Source organism: Parasteatoda tepidariorum, chromosome X2 (assembly GCF_043381705.1).
Source record: "Parasteatoda tepidariorum isolate YZ-2023 chromosome X2, CAS_Ptep_4.0, whole genome shotgun sequence".
Lineage (NCBI taxonomy): Eukaryota > Metazoa > Arthropoda > Arachnida > Araneae > Theridiidae > Parasteatoda > Parasteatoda tepidariorum.
In genome coordinates, this window is record NC_092215.1 from 14,426,414 (window position 1) to 14,441,642 (window position 15,229).

Genomic DNA, 15,229 nt, shown 5'->3' on the forward strand with positions numbered 1-15,229 from the left:
TTCAATAATTTAATGAATGAAGGACCGAAGCAAAAGTTTGTTATTTATAAACAAGCCTTATTAAAACATTTTGGTTATACAGCCATTTTCATATTTGGTAATTCATCCTGGAGATTTTTGGTAATTCATCCAGTAGAACTGGTCTGGATTTAGGTTTTGGTCTGACGTTGCAATGATTTCATATATATTTTTATAAAGTCTTTAATCCAAAGGGAATCATTCGTCAATATTTACTTTTATTTTCAAGGAGGGTGTTATGTTTGACAAGCTTTATTTAGCCCATTTTCGACACAATTGAATATTTTGTTGCATGTAGAAACATTTTCAAGAAATGGTAGAATTCTGTTTTGAAGAATTCTGGTAGAATTCTGTTTTGATATATAAACAAACAAATAAGTAGGCGTAATAATTAGATTTGTAATGTAACTTGCTGTTTTCTATAAAATTGAATAATACTATCAGAGAATTAGCTGGAAAGTTCAAATAAAAATCAAATTTAAATTTTAATAGCATAAAATTCTGTTTGTTTTTAACAAAATATCTAAACAATATATAAGCAACTTGAAAAAATTTCATATTTTATTAATAAACACATGGTAAAAGTTTAATTTACTACAATAACAGTTTTCTAACCTAATCTCTAATAACTTATTAATCCATGCAATTCCAACACCCTCATGTAAAGAAGAAATTCATGCAAATTCACCAGTCCAGAAATTAATTGAAAAGTTAGCAACATACAATCAAAGAAATCATTATTTATACAAATGAGTCAGGTTCAAATCAAATTTGAGTTCTAGTAGAAATTTAATTTGAAACATCTACACATTCAGTTTTTTCTTCTTGAAAATTCACTTTTGTTCTCTTTTATTTAAAAAATTACTTTTGCTCTTTCTTATTTAAAAAAATTGAAGTTTTACGAAATTGTTATTTGGAATTTATTATTATTATTTATGCAGTTATTTAATTAAATAAAAAATTAAGACAGCTTAGAGTATTTAATATATATTATGAAGCACTGTCACAGAATTAATTTCTGCTCAATAGTTATAAAGTTCAATTTAAAGCCAAATTTATACTTTAATCGTATAAAATTGCACTGTTTTTTTAAGCAAAACAATTAAATATAACAGGTTAAACAAGGGTTAAAAGCATTTTTATGCTTAAATTTTAATTAACTAAAATGACTGTTTTCAAACATAAGCTCTAATACCCTGTTAATGTATGCAATACCATCAGGTTTAGATGTTGACAGAAAAGCCAGCAGCACGCAGCTAGTGAATTCATTATTTAAACAAACGAGACAGGTTCAAATCAAATTAGAGAATCTTTCCTTGGGATAGGATTAAAGCAAAGCAGTGGATACATACAGTGGCGGCATATCTGTAAAGTCTTTAAGATAATCAATCCTCTCTCTGGAACTCTGGTTCTCAAATTTCAAACTGATTGTTTTATCATGGATCGACTGATACACTTGATTTCATTATACATCAGTTTTGGTATTAGTGGCTCTTAGGTAATTTGTTAAGGTACGTCATTGGAAGCTGGTGTGGAAATTTCTGTCACTAAACTAATATATTTCAATTAAAACCGAACCCTAGTTGTATATGAAGAGAGAAATTGAACCTGAAAAAAAGAGTGAGTGAAAATTTATTGTTTTTTGATAATTTAAAAACTATTTTCATGACTTAATAATTAGATGAAAATAAAATATTAAGATTTAAATAATGATAAATTTAAAAGACACTATATAAATTTAACATCTGTTATCAGAGTGTTGTTCTGAAATAGGGATATGCAAGGTGCACAGTAATCAGTGTATGTTTTGAAATAAGGATATGCAAAGTGTGCTGTATTCTGAGTGGTGTTCTGAAATAGGGATAAACAGGATGTTTTATAACCAGAGTGTTGTTCTGAAATAAGAATATACTGGGTGTTCTGTAAGTATATCAGAGTGGTGTTTTGAAATACTAATATACAGGGTGTTTCTTAATCACCGCACTGTTCTGAATAAAAATTGTTCTATTTCTAGTGCGAAGTTTTTAAACACATAGGATGTGTTGAGGGATCAACGTTGTGTTCTGTAGTATACATTGGAAAGGTGTTTTTTAATTAGTGTATATTTGTAAAATTGGCATCAAAAAAGAAATTAAAGTAGTGTACATATTGGGAGTCATTTTTTTGCCAATGCCCACTTGTGCTAACATCCGTCAATTCAGGCATATACGGTGCGATTTTGTTGACCTCTCTTTCAGGGGCACCATATTAGGTGGGCCAACGTCGCTCCCACAGTGAGGACAGATAGTACAGAGTAGGAAAGAACATCCATACCTTGCCCGTGATTCGAACCCAGTACCTTTCTGATGCAAGGACAGCTCCCTGCCCCCTACAAAAGCCAGTCGGCAATATTGAAAGTCATAAATAACCTTGCAAATAATCAGCAAGGAACAAGAAACAGAAACATGATCGAAATCTGACAAATCACTATTACTGAAGAGCGAAATAAAACCACCAAAACTTGCTTGATTGCCGGAATGAAGTGTTATATTCCCGACTATCATCGCCTTTCAGTTTCTTTAGGAAATCAAACAGGTTTTGATGATTTTAAATTCATTTTCCTTGTTTATAATTCTTCATATGATGATTCGGTGATTCTTTTTTCACTCGCTTAAATGTAAATGTAAAGACTTCGAACGTATATATGCTTTTTTTATACTTCATTCTCGTCTGCAGTCCTAAAAATATGTGTAAAGGGTTTTGGTTATTAGATCATTATTTATCTTCATAATATAATTGAATATGCTAAATCAGGCCGATAAAGGTATTGTCTATAAAAGAATATACAAGAATTCTGTAAAAATTATGTCTAAAACTCTAATTAAAAAAAGGAAGGTTAATGTTTTTACCTGACATGTGCCCCAGAAGTCAAACACATTACACTTCATTGAAATTCATTGGTTATATATTTTTAAAATGAAAACAAAAAAAGAAACTTTTAATATCTCAACGAGAAACGAAACATATTTATTCCTAAAATTTTTTTTTTTAAAAAAGAATTTTTAATATTTTCTTTCTAAATTTTTTAATGTTGAATGCAAATGCAAGATTAAAAGCAATCACGAAAAGTTAAGATTTGAAGAATAATTGCTGTAATATTACTGGAAACGATGAATCTATAAAAGAAATTGTCTGTCATTAAAATCAACACCAATTTAAACTTATTTTCTCCGAATTAGTCTCCTTTTATGATAAGAGATGGCGCTACAACTCCTCTTCAATCTACTAGAAAGTCACTTAGTAAGTTTTGAAGTTGAGGATTTCTCTCTCTCTCTCTGTTAAATTTTTAACGTAAAAAGGTAACATTAAAAAGTTACGCTTTATTTTCTATATGTTTTAATAATTTTTAAAAAAAGATATTGTGAAAGAATATTTGTAACTTCTTCTATTCAAAGAAACACTCTTTTTTTTCTTTCTTTTTTTTTATTTTTCTTTCAACAAAGCATCTTTTGTACATCTTTCAATAGACTGTTGGTTCACTATTTTGGTCAGTATTAATGATAACATATAAATGATTAATATTTTAGTCAAAATACATTTTTTTTAAATGTATCATCCCCTAAAATGTCTTTCTACTTAGAGTAAATGCATTAAAAATAATTTTCTTCATATTTTTGAAAAAAAAAAGCAGACTGAACTAAAGGAAATTGTTACAATATTTGAGTGATCCTGATGCTGAAATGCCCTCCAAGAGATTTAAAATAAAATCTTACGCAACATTGTAAAAAAATTGATTTTTCTGAACTTTTCAAAAACTTATTTTAAATCATATTAATAGTTTTTAAGATTTCAAATGGACAAAGTTGAAAAAACTAAATTATTTGACAAGCTGCCTCTTACATAATTCTGTGCTGGTGATTTTAATTACTACAATTTTTAAACACAGGGTGTTGGTTTAAAAAAAAAAGCGGAAAATGCTCCAGAAACACATCTTTTAATATCATAAGATGTCTTTACCAGAAGGTGATTTAAATTATAAATTTAGTTTGATCGATATTTATTTCGTTATTAGACCGATTCCTGTTGATGAGAACTTTAGAGACTTATGATTATACTCTTAGAAAGCATCTATGTACGCTTTAGGTATGAAATATTTTTTAAAAAAAGCTCTCCATTCAGTTCACACGCGTGAACTATTAGTTACATCTGCTCTTTTCCAAGATTCATCTTGAAGTAGAAAATGATTGTCATAAAGAGACGTGCATTCCAATACTTATTCCTCATACCGAACGTGAAAAACTAATTGAATGATATTTATGAGTCTCTAAGTTATCATATAAGCATAACTGAAGATGAAAATATGTGAACATAAGATGAAAATATGTGCAGGATAGATTAAACCCATAGATTACGCTAAATGTAAAAAGCGCTGTAAAGAGGGGAATTGTAAACGAACCTAAATGAAAAAATTATATTTCCAATATATCTTAACATGCAGGGTGTTCCGTAGTAATTGCCTATAACATAAAAAACTATGCACAGTTGAGATTACAAACAAGTAAGTACGCGAGAATTTTTTTTTATCTAACTAAGAAGAATTATTATAGATAACAACAAGTTCAAGTATCAAAATCTGTTTGATTACCCCAGAAAAATAAGGGGTGAAAGGCAATAATTACTTTATTTTATCCGTCGTTGAACAACCGACCCAATTTCAACTCCGTAGCCTTGTAATTTTGAACCAATCCAGAAGACCAGGAAACTCCTGGATAAGTACCCCCAGTGTTGTTTATTTGTTATGGGAACATGGGGGGCTTTGCGACTCGATAGATTTAACGTGCATCAGTCGCCATTTACTGCACGGGAATTTCNACGTGCATCAATCGCCATTTACTACACGGGGAGTCTTTGTCCAGCGGCGATCGAACCCACAACATCTTGGGCATGGGTCCTGTGACCTACCAACCAGGTTATTCTGGTCAAGGCAATAATTAGAAACAGTTAAAAAATTTATCTGCTTAGCGCAATAGTTTTGCTGTATTTTAATCCCGACTACCCTAACAGGTTTGTCAGATTTTGGCAATAGATTTGTTTCTTTCCCTTGCATAAATATTAAATTTGTGGTTTTTAAAGTGCAAAGTATATTTTATTTAAGTATTTCTGAAATTATGAAAATGAGTAAATACGAAACCCCTGTGTTAGAAAATACTGCTCTGTTCTTTGTTTCGAAACATAAATATTTCAATTATTTAAAATTTTATTTCCACCCATAGCACAGCTGATTCTAATTGTGCATTTAAGATTCTTTGATATTTAATTTAGTAACTTCATAAAATTAAAGCTTATCACTCATATATTAGAAGGAATTTTAAAAACAATTGATTCTAATTTTTCTTTATCCAGTTACCATTCCGAACAAAGGAAGAGGAAAAATGACTAGAGTACAATATATTTTAAATATAAACTGTTTTTTTACTTATTTATTTATTTTTTTTAAACTGCAATGAAACATTTTCTAATGATTCGGGTTTTTGATGTTTATTTATTTTGCTTCCAGATTTCAATTTCATGAGGATTTCGTAACGGAAGTCGAAGAATTTTATTTTGCTTCTTTTTTAAAGATTCTATTGCATAAGGTAGAAATAACTTAATTTTACAGATCCATAAGAAAAATATGAATTAAAATACATTTGAAAATTATGTAATTCAATTTATTAAAAATTGGTGAAGCAGAAAAACTCTCATATCAAATCCCAGCAATTTTAACAAAGCAACTCAAAAATGAATGAGTTTTGGTTATGAAAGAGTTTTAGTATGCAGATTGACAGCGTTAAATATATATTTTGAAAACCCTCACAAAAGTGACTACACAAAAGTATGTATATTAAAAATCAATCATTAGTATTTAAGAGAGGAAAAAAAAGGGAAAAACTACTGCAAAATATACGGAGTCATATTTAAGAAAGACGGGATTTAAATAATCAGAATGCGTTCGACTGCTCAAGTAGACAGAGAGGAATTAATGCTTTCTTTTTCTATTTCATTCTTGACAAATATTCTAAAAAATAAATATTAATGAATAAGAAAAACCATGTATATAAAATAAGTAACCCATTCAGTAATTATAAAAGTACATGTTACTCTAATTGTTCTTTTTAAATTATTTCAACTAAGCCACGGTGGCGCAGGGGATAGAGCGCTCGTATCCCAATGAACTGATCCAGATTCGAATCCCTGCATTGATTTGATTTTTGTCCCCGGCTCGCACCGACCACAGTGTTGATATAAAATGTTCTCTGTGGTAGACGGATCATGGGTTAGAATTCCCTTGTTGTCGAGCTAAGCCAACACCTTCTAGAAGAAAGAAGGCCTCAGCACGGATCAATTTAGTAATCTGACTTACCGAGCAAAAACTGCTCAGCGAGTGTAAAATGAGAAAGATGTCTTTTGTTCGGGAAACTAAGCTGTGCAGTGCTGGTAAATACGAAAGATGTCATTACGTTTGGACTACTAAAAGATCACATTTCCTGTTTATGGTATCCCGTTCTGAGGCCTCTTATCTAGGAGGTTTGGCTAACCGTGGAAGGTTTCCGTGGATTTCAGCTCCATGTAACAAACATGCAGGATAGTTTCGTTAAAAAAGATTTCCATGAAGGCTAGTTCGTCCCAATGCTTGATCCAGAAGTTCCTTTGTCTTCTGGACTTTATTCAAAGTTACAAGTATACGGAGTTTAATATTGATAGTCGTACGAATATTGATATTTATATCCATCGGTGAACAGTCCACCCAATTTTTGGGCATACGATTACTAATGTTCAACTCCATATCCTTGTAATTTTGAACCGATCCAGAAGACAAGGAAACTCCTTGATCAGTATCCCCAGAGGCATTGATTTATTATGGGAACTTCGAGGACTTTGCGACTCGACAGGTTTAACGTGCACCAGTCACCATTTACTAGAGGGGGAGTCTTCGGCCGGGGAGGATCGAAACCACAAACTCTTGGAAATGGGCCCGGTGCCCTACCGACTAGGCTATTCCGGCCTTAAGAATATTGATAGTCGAGGATTTATATTTTACACTGCGAGTTTTTTTCTGTGTTTTTATAGAAGATTTCTTTAAGTTATGACGTTATTCTCGAGGAAGTACAGTACGACTGCTTAATATCTGTACAAGATTTTTAGTACAAGTACAAGATTTTAATATCTTTAACTGAATCAGTTGAACACTTACATATTATTCGTTTACTAATATGTTGAAATATTTTAGATTTTTTTTGGCTATTAATAACGATAAATGTAGTGGGAAAAAGCACTGAAAATGATAAATAACTATTTCTAGTTCAGATTTATTCATTGAACATTTATATCCTAATATTATTTAAAGAACATAGCGATAGTAATTCAATTTGGTATAAAGGATCTCAAAGGTAGCTTGAAAACACATGCTTCATCTTGCAATTAAATAGGTTTTTATGATTTTATTCCCGCGCTTCCAAATTATTTAGCTGACTCCAAAGTGTGTTCTTTTTCTTAATACAATCATGACATACTAAATAATAAGGGCAGTGACTACTGAATACCATTTATATAAAATCTGAAAGAAATTCAACTCTCAAGTGATAAAAAATCATGTTGTACTAATTGCTGAACTTGTTTTATAACGGTAGTTGAGCAGCTGACCAAATTTTAAGTATACAATTACCAATGTTCATCTCTGTAGCAATTTTGAACGCAATCCAGAAAACGAAGGAGTTNCCAATCAGGTTATTCTGGTCAAGGCAATAATTAGAAACAGTTTAAAAATTTATCTGTTTAGCGCAATAGTTTTGCTGTATTTTAATCCCGACTACCCTAACAGGTTTGTCAGATTTTGACAATAGATTTGTTTCTTTCTCTTGCATAAATATTAAATTTGTGGTTTTTAAAGTGCAAAGTATATTTTATTTAAGTAAGTATTTCTGAAATTATGAAAATCAGTAAATACGAAAAAAAGACTGCTCTGTTCCTTGTTTCGAAACATAAATATTTAAATTATTTAAACATGGGAGGAAACATGGAGTGTTACATGGGAGGAGTTACATGGAGAGGAAAACCACGAAAACCTCTCATTATTAACCTGACGGCAAGGAGTCTCTAACGAATGATCCGTCTACCACTGCTGATATTTTACATCTGCACTGTGGTTCAGGGAGAGCTGGGTGTAGAATTCGCCTCGACCAGCCATTGTTGGCAATCGAACCCAGATTACCTCATTGGGAGGCGAGTGTTCTATCCCCTGAGCAACCATGGCTCATGTTGTGCTATTTAGACTTCGATTTAACATTGTAAGTAAGCTTTGTTATTAATGTGCAATTAAGTCAATACAGTTGTTCGAACATATAAAAATTTTAATATTTTTAATAGAACCAACTAACCACTTACATTATTTTTACACAAAAATCGTTCGTTTTGTATCTAGTGTCAACGACAATAGTGTTGAAAAAAACACTAAATGAGTTCAATAAGTATTTCTTGATTTCGCATATATATTGAACATTTATACCTTAATGATCTTTAAAGAACATAGCGAATTGAGTTCAAGTTGAAAGTTGGTATAAAGAACATACCAGCATAAATCAAATTAATTGTTTTCATATTGAATTTCTTTCTACCTCGAAACTCGTTAAGCTTTTATTCACAAAGAATTGATGAATTATCTATTCTTTAGTACCGAGTTATTTCCATTCCTTTCTTCTTTTAAGATTTCATCACGTATTGATATTACAGACGGAAGAATTTTATTTTTCATACATTCTTCCGCTACATCTTGTACTTAATACCTTCTAAAAAAGGTTATTCTACAAATCATTTGCCTTTTAAATAAAGGAAATCGATGTCACAAGGATTTGTAGTTTACAAGATTCATTTTTCGTTTTTGATTATAGATATGAATATAATTATAATACAATATATTTTTGAGTATCTGTTAAAATGTCACTTGAAATCGCTTGCCATTAAAATTATTTGTTTTCTAAACTAAGCAAAGATTGATTTTTCGAATATAAGATAATTATTTTATTGAGTTGAAACAATGTAAAAGATTTACTATTTGGAACTTTTATTATTTTGTCTACAAATTGAAACATGAATTTTTGAAACTAAATTAAATAATTCTTAGTTTGCTTCAGTTTTTAGTAATTATAGTTTAGTTTTTGAAAACATAGCATTAATGAACTCGTGATTCTTTAGAAAAAAATGTCCCGTGTTTATTTTTATAATTATAGTTTTCATTCTTTCAAGATATAAGCTTTTAAAAATAATTGCAAAACGCTCAATAACTTAAGGCAGTATGATAAGCATTTCATTTAATACCTATGAATATTTTTTTAGTGTTCATACCGTTTTTATAAGATCGGATTTAGATGAAAACAACAAGATTTCCCAATAAGCAATAAAAAATTTCGGCGAGGCCTAGACATCCTGGTTGATAGGACGTTGGGCCCGTGCTCGTGAGTTTGAATCCCGCCAGCCTAACAATCCTCATGTATTAAATGGTCACTGGTGCTCGTTAAATCAGTAGAGTTCACTAAGTTCGCTACAATCCCGTAAGAAATCAATATCTCTGGGAGTACTGAATTCAAGATTGATCGTTCTCTGGTTCGGGTCAAAATTATGATCTGTAGATGAAGAAATAAAGTATGAATGGGTCTTCCCTGTAAAACGGGCTGTGACGTGTGTGTGGCTGAAAAGCTATTCTTGTCCATATATGGCACCACGGAAAAACAAGAAACACACCCTATGACTTAAAAATTCACTATGATTTCCCGTAGCGGATTTTGTGGAGGTTTAGTCCAAACTCTTTTCGATAGTGGTTAGTGGGATGCAGTTTCTTTGTAGAATTTAAGTATTATGGCCATTTCTGATATATTTTAATTTGGATATGGTGTAGGGATGTTTATCCCAGAAAAATAAATATAATCGCTTAGGAAAAATTGATTTATTATGTAAATATTATAATGAACATGGCCACATTCCAAAATTATAAAATAAAGATAAGAAAGATCCTTAAAGGGATCAAGAGAATCATTCTCTTAATATCAAGAATTTCTGTTAAGGTATAAATTTAGCAGTTAAAAGTAAAAAAAATTGCTCCCAACGGACAGTTAGGAGCAAGGGAAGAGATCCATGATTGGCGATTTATCGAAAGATTAGAAAAAAATAAAGCCAACCCCCCGTAATCAATATTAAATTTGAAAATAATTTGGCGAAAGCGAATCGCTAAGAGACTGTGAGAATAAGTGTAACCTTGTAACTTAAAAATTTTTGTAGTAAGAAATAAAGATTAAAGAGTTATAGATTTTCTTTTAGGTTTAGTCGTGACATTGAATTAATGAGTTTTACATTTGTATTGAAATTAAAAGTTAACCGTTACATTGATTGTTAAGAAAAGAATGAAATATTTGCTTTAGTTTTTTATAAAATATAATAAAAATTAAATAATTGCTTTAATTTACTTGAAATTCGATTAAGAATGACTAAAAACATAATCTTAAGAAATTAAAGAAACTTTAAAAGCTAGGAAATATCTAATGCCCGACGTGGCGTCACAGAAATCTTGCTGGTATTGGTAAGTAGCAGAAGTAACAACTGCGTGCTGTGATTTTATGTTACAAAAATCAGAAATTTTTATTGAAAGGTTACTTTTTTGGAAGCAATATTTAAGAGTGATTTGATGCAAAAATATTATCTTCGAAAAAATTCGTAGCTTATCAGGGCCAAGAGAGTTCTCTGGTTAAGGCCTTGAGATCATTTTGAAATAGTGGGATTCGATTTTCAGTGTTGGCTAGAAGCGATGGCTACTAGCCTTGTATGAGATGTAAAGACAGTCGGTGTGCAAGACATATTTAGAAGAATGAAGTGTATGTATGAACTTTGAGGAATAAAATAATGCTAGTTTTGATATTGTGATAAAACAAACATGTTGTTGTAGTGCATTTACGTTGTCTTAGAGCTGCACAGTGGGCTACTGGCAACGGCCAGGGAAATATCCCCGAGGATGATTTGAAGACATGCCATCGCAATTTTGATTCTCTGCAGAGGGGATGGCACCCCCGATTCGGTAGCCCGACGACCTGCATGCGAAGATGAGCACTTTACGGTAGAACAGTTTAACGAGGACCAATACCGCACACCCTCGGTCCCTAAAATGCAGGCTTACGTAAGTTATTGNTAAAAAGTTAAGAGAAAAAGAGAAACTTTATTTTTGAAAAAAAGCTGATGATACTTATGCTTTTCAGCAGTTAATCGGTATCTACTTTAAACAAAAGATTTTAGCTATCTGGTTCTAATGTTCACGTATATAGAAAAATTAACTAATAATTTAATAAACATAAAGTTAATAATTAAATAATCTCAGTTACTGGTACTATATGAAAAAGGGAATCGCAAACGCAATACACAGAAATGTTACATGCCCTAAATTGCCGAAACTGACGGTTACAAAAACACGTCGCAACTAATAACTTATTTAACAAAGGCGAGTTTACGCACTTTCTTTGCTTTGGAGCAGGTCTCCGAATTTAAAGTTAGCTGCTGTACACAATATACACTGCTCAAAAAAATTAGGGGAGCCATGTGCTCCCCTAATTTTTTTGAGCAGTGCTTATATATATGTGTAGTGTATATATGTATATATATGTAGTGTATATGAGCAGTGTATATATGCATAGATATACACTGTTCAAAAAAATTAGGGGATCACATGGCTCCCCTAATTTTTTTGAGCAGTGTATTTTAATACAAATTACAGAAGCGTGGCATGCCCTGAAAGCCAAAAACGGACGGATGCAATATAAGTAACAAATAATGAAACTTTTTTCTAACAATTGAGAATTTACTCAAAATTTTTCAACAACAACAGGTAATAGCTTGCAGCCGTAATATATACATTGACAACGCGTCGATGGGTGAATAATCTCAAGAATATAATTGTAAACTAATAATTAACTTGAAAAGAGCTTCATTGCGTTTGCGACATGCGTCCCAGCTTATCGCAACAATTTTCTTATCATAATCTCATATTTCCATATAATTCTCACTCATATTTCTTATGATTGTTGCTTTTTATCATGATCCAAATCTGCGTGTAGAATTTTTAAGCAATAGTTCTGAATAACCCAATACTCAGCAGAAGTAAACAAATTAAAAAAGAGCTGAAAAAATTAGAAAAACATTACATAGACCTAAAATAAAGAATTATGTTTTTACATTAATGAAATCATTATGAATTAATGAAATCATAATGAATTCATTACATTAATAATTCAAATTTAATAATATTTATATCATTTCACTAATGTCTAGTATCTAGAGAGTTTTATTGGAAGAAAAGAGGTTTACAAATATTTAGGAAATATTTACGTTATAAAATATTAGAAGCGTTGTTCAGTGTTGAAAAGACAAAATAATTTTAAACTATGTTTCTTTAAAAAAAAATATTATTGGAGATTTCGCGAGATTAATAGAGAAAAATATTTTTCCTCGTGGGAGTAAGGAACGTCATTTAATAACATATAAAAATAAAATATACCTTAAACGCTTAAGTGCTAAGACCAAAAGTTGTCGAAAACTTTTTTGAATTCGTTGCTTATTTATGATAAGTATTTCTTAATGCTCCAGAAATCTTTTATGATTTCAAATACTCTTCCTCTTCATGGCTGACGGCTAAAAGTTTTTAAAAAAAGTAAGAAAAAAATGTCTACGCTCTGAAAGCAAGCAAAAATATTCCGCTCTAGACTTTTTTTTAGCTACGTTGACATTTCAAAAACGCCATGTTGCTTTAATCGCTTAAAGCGGTAAGGCCACTTCAAATGTTAAATGTTGACAGATTTTATAAATGGATAAGAAATTCACATTTTCAACATACTTTCAATTATAAATACTTTTCTCTCTTTTTTGGGTAGCGCTGAAGTAGTATTAAATGAGGGCAAATCTACTTGTATTTAGATAAACTTTCATTAATTACTAATTTACTTTTACATACAGAGTGAGAATGACCCGTAACTTCCAGCATATATATCTATATAAAGTGGTCATAAAAACTTGTTTACGCACTCTAAATATATTTATTAGATTAAATGTACTTTACTCAAAATAATTAACAGACCACCAAGAATAACTTTTGTTCTAATGATTAGATATTCACGTCCCAAAACTTAAGATTGATGGATCGAAGGAGTGACCACAAATATGGTAATTAGTCAAAACGATATTTTACACTACGAAATCAGACTCAAAAACGTACTTTCTCTGAATAACATACCTTTTTTCTCGATGAATTAAGTGGTTTTAAATGGATAATTGATTCTGATTTTTGATCCCCATGATATAGGAGATAGCCACAATTTTGGAAATATTATCAAAATAGGTTGGTCAGGAGAACAGTCCAAAGTTTGGACCCCTTACTGTTGATTTTCTTTTGCGTATTTCACTATATCTCCAGAAATTTTTCAACGAATTTAAAATTCTTGCACAAAATTATAAAATTTATTTAACGTAAGATAATTCCATGCAAAAAAAGTAATTTTTAGTATATATTTATGATCTTTTATTATTTTATTTAATGATAGTCAAAAATAAATTTGAATTGTAAAGTATAAAACTTTTGACATTAGATTAACGAATGTAACTTTACACGGCAAAATACAAAATTTGAATGAATCGGTCAAATAGTTCCAAGCAAATCGAATTTTGAAAATACCACTTTTTTAAACCTCGGTTTCTCAGAAATTTTTGAGCAGTATTTTTTACCGATACTTATAATGAAATATTTTTTATTAATAAAGGATAATTCGATTAAACTAGGATGTTTATTTTTAAAAATGTCATAGACTTAGAACACAGTTTTAAATTGGTATCAGATCAATTGTTTCAAGAAAAATTATATTAGATATCTTTTTATGTTATCTCAGTTTAAAACAAGTTAAAATGATTTTCAAACTTCGCCTGCAGACTTGTGTTTTGTGTGCTAAAAAGCATAAAATATTAGAAATATTAACAAAGTTAACCTTGAAAAAATAAAAATAATTTCTACGTAATTGAATTCATGTATGTCTGATTTCTGAGTAAGATAGTTTCTTAATGTTTAGAACATATAAGATGCATTTTTGAAGTGATCGATTTCGTCGAAAATTTGTGTGTTCGGAGTTCGTATGAGAACTGTTATAGAAAATCTCTAAATCGTTGGAAAAAATATTCATATTTTCTAAAAGTTGCAATTATTTAAAAATGACTTCTAAAATAAATCAACCACAAATTATTTTTTTATTAGTGCTCATATCGCACCCCGGCAAGAAGAGTTCAGAACTCCGAAATACAGCACTTGGAAATAAAATCAACTTAAAGAATACTATAACACTTACTTATTCGGAATTAGACAAAAAACTGACACAACTGTCCTCAGCTGAATAAATTGCGTGTTAGAGAGCTTCTTGGGGCTTTTGAGCTTGATGAGGCACTACATACAAATCTTTTATTGACGTAAACTCAAAATTGCTGATTTTTAACTTGTGTCACTTTTCTTGCCGGGGCAAGAACTATTCATGTACAAGCAAACTCTACTTTGTTTGGAGCAAGCTAGGTTGCATACGTTTATTTATTTATTTACAGTTACGAATACTCATGAAGGCTTGTATGCTCATTACAAAGATGAATTACTTCCGCAGTGGACTGATCGTTAAGACACGGTTCCCAGCAGATCACCGAAGTCAAGCATCACTGGCTACGGTCAGTGTGCGGCTGGGTGACCACTTGGATCAGCCTGCGTAGGGACCGAAGGTGTGCGGTATGGGTGCTCGTTAAACTGTTCTACCGTAAAGTGCTCGATTTCGGGTGCAGGTCGTCGGGCTACCGAAGCGGGGGTGCTATCCCCTCTGCAGAGGATCAAAATTGTGATGGCACGTCTTCGGATCATCCTCAGGGATGTTTCCCAGACCGTCGCATATAGCCCATTGTGCAGCTCTAGTGCGACGTAAATGAACAACAACAACAAAGATGAATTATAAGTTCTTGCATATTGATAAACTGATAGCACAAATTATGGGATTACGATCCGAAGATTTAGGATTTAGGGATTCGAACCCGCTACCTGATTAGAGCCTGTTACCCGAGCCTTTGGCTAGAGAGACTGTTTGGCCAGGGAGACATTTTAAATTATTTTTTATTGTTAGACAGACATTGCATGCATGTGTGC

General features: G+C 31.3%; 1 long non-coding RNA gene across 1 annotated transcript; it reads right to left on the minus strand.

Annotated features, from left to right (window-relative positions):
• Window positions 1-551: 551 nt before the first annotated feature.
• LOC107436338 (uncharacterized) lies at window positions 552-14,687 on the minus strand. The gene is made up of 2 exons (XR_001583103.3): window positions 14,400-14,687; window positions 552-1,626 (listed from the first exon to the last, which is right to left on the minus strand). It is a non-coding gene; the product is annotated as an uncharacterized lncRNA (long non-coding RNA).
• Between the last annotated feature and the right edge of the window lie 542 nt (window positions 14,688-15,229).